This window comes from Triticum dicoccoides, chromosome 1B, assembly GCF_002162155.2.
Source record: "Triticum dicoccoides isolate Atlit2015 ecotype Zavitan chromosome 1B, WEW_v2.0, whole genome shotgun sequence".
Lineage (NCBI taxonomy): Eukaryota > Viridiplantae > Streptophyta > Magnoliopsida > Poales > Poaceae > Triticum > Triticum dicoccoides.
Genome location: NC_041381.1, coordinates 41526495 through 41528567, shown reverse-complemented (window position 1 = coordinate 41528567; position 2073 = coordinate 41526495). Strand labels below are relative to the sequence as shown.

The following is a 2073-nucleotide window of genomic DNA, read 5'->3' as shown; positions in this document are numbered from 1 at the left end:
CGTCGCCGCCCCGTCCCGTCGCCCCGTCGTCACCGCCCCGTCCAGTCGCCCCGTCGTCGCTGCCCCGTCCCGTCGCCCCTTCGTCGCCGCCCCGTCGTCGCCTCGCCGGTGAGCTCGCCACGGCCGCCAATGTCCACACACACACACACAATACTACACACACACACACACACACACTACTGATAGAGCATTTCCTCATATAATATTTTTAGCCTTTTTCCATCAAATTGTTATCATATTTTCACATTATTTACTCGAAAGATATTCAAATACTCATATTATGTCACATTTACAACACTACTCCATCTTTGGCAGAAAAGGGCGATAAGGCCCAAATCCTTCTATATTGGAGTGTCTAAGAGGTTGCGGTTGCTGCATTTTGCAGAGGGAGTCGAGTGTGAAGAAGAATTAACCTACAGGGGCTAGCTGAAGTAGAAGGGGACCAACTTGGGAAGAAAGAAGAAAACAAGGAGGGCTAAACAAGAAGAATGCAGATCTGATCGAGAGGGGTAAAATCCCTAGCCATATTCTTCGATCCCCTTGGGCCTGGTCACATCTCCCTCTCTCTCTCTCTTTCCCCTGCCTTCTTCTCCATATCAGGCCGCCGCCACGGCCAGGCCGGCGTGGTAGGTGCGCCACCAGCACCCGGCGCCACCCATCCACCATCTTCGCCGCCGCGCCACCGCACCAGCAGCCTCCATCATCCCCATCCACCGCAACATCCATCCATCTCAGCCGCCGCCGCACTTAGATCATTCCCCCTGTTGCCTGCTTCTCTTATCTTCAACCTGCAGCTCCTCTTGCGCCGATCTGCTGCTCCTCTCCACGTCTCTGCTACTCCCTTTCCCTTCCTGCTGATGCCCTCTTATCCCCGCTTCCTCTGCTTCTTTGCCTCTTTTCTGAACCATAAAACTGCTGCTGCTCTTCTCCTCACGCCCCTTCTCCATCACCCCATGTTGCTGCTTCAGATCCTTCTCCTTCTCCTGCACCCTTCTTCTTGCTTCTTCTCCCGAGTCTCCACTGCTGCCCCTTTCGCCTATCTCCTCTGCTGCCCCGCTGATGCTCCTCTACCTCTCTTTCTCTTTTCTCAACCTCCTTGCACCCCTGTTGTACCTCTTTCCCTTCACCCGCTGCTCTCTGTGTGAGTGTGTGTGTGTGTGTGTTAGTGAGTCCAGTGTGTGTGACCATTCGTGTGTGTGTGTGTGTAATTTTGTGAACTGTTAGTGTTGTGACTTGATCAACTATATTTTGTACCAGTGCAATATTTGTGCCCTGTTCGTCAGTTATTGGTTGGTAAAACTTCAGATCACTTCTTGAGAATTATGTGTTGAACTTGAAGGATGGTTGATAGCTCCAGTACATGTGATTTTTATATTGTCTCAATTTCTTGTGGTAAATGGCTTGTGATGTGAAACATCTCTATTCTCTAGTATAATCTTGTTTCTTCTCTGTTAACTAGTATCACTAGCTCTTGTGTACTGCTTGTTGCAGATTCTTGTTCCTTTCTTTGTCCATGTGTTAGCTCATGCATCTGTGCTATATAAATACATGTGTGCTTTGTGATGTAAACCATATCAGCTAGTTCACTGAAACAAACTCTTGTTACTTTCTTTTTGTCGATGATGATGTCCTGTGTGTGTATTTTGGTTTCTCAAGTAAAACGATAATTCCAAAAAATGACATTGAGTAAAATCTGAACCCCCATTATGCTAGTTTGTTTCTTTCTTTCTCTATAATCTTCAGGAGCCTTCATTGATAGTTTAGGTTTATTTTTCTGTTTCCATCACCCGAATTGTGTTACCTAGATTTAGTCGAGATTAGTCGTCGTCGGCTAGTCCCTGTGGAGAACACGACATCCGTAGTTTGGGGCGTAAAAAACCCCGCTATCTTACAATTGATCAACTACACACACACACTACACACATTAGTTTGTTTGTTATAAATTTTTCTGTTTTTTAGTTATAGAAATGTTAGAAATTATTCTATTTTTTAGTTATATAAATATTAGAAATGTTAGTTTTATAGAAATGTTATAAATGTTTTCTGTTTTTTAGTTATAGAAATATTTATAGA

At 45.2% G+C, this 2073-nt stretch overlaps 1 long non-coding RNA gene across 1 annotated transcript in view; it reads left to right on the top strand.

Annotated features, from left to right (window-relative positions):
* Positions 1 to 500, top strand: part of LOC119300664 — a 19407-nt gene extending 18907 nt beyond the window's left edge. Inside the window, exon 3 of the long non-coding RNA XR_005146556.1 lies at positions 330 to 500. This is a non-coding gene — a long non-coding RNA (uncharacterized LOC119300664). The remainder of the gene's footprint in view (positions 1 to 329) is intronic.
* The last annotated feature ends 1573 nt before the right edge of the window (positions 501 to 2073 follow it).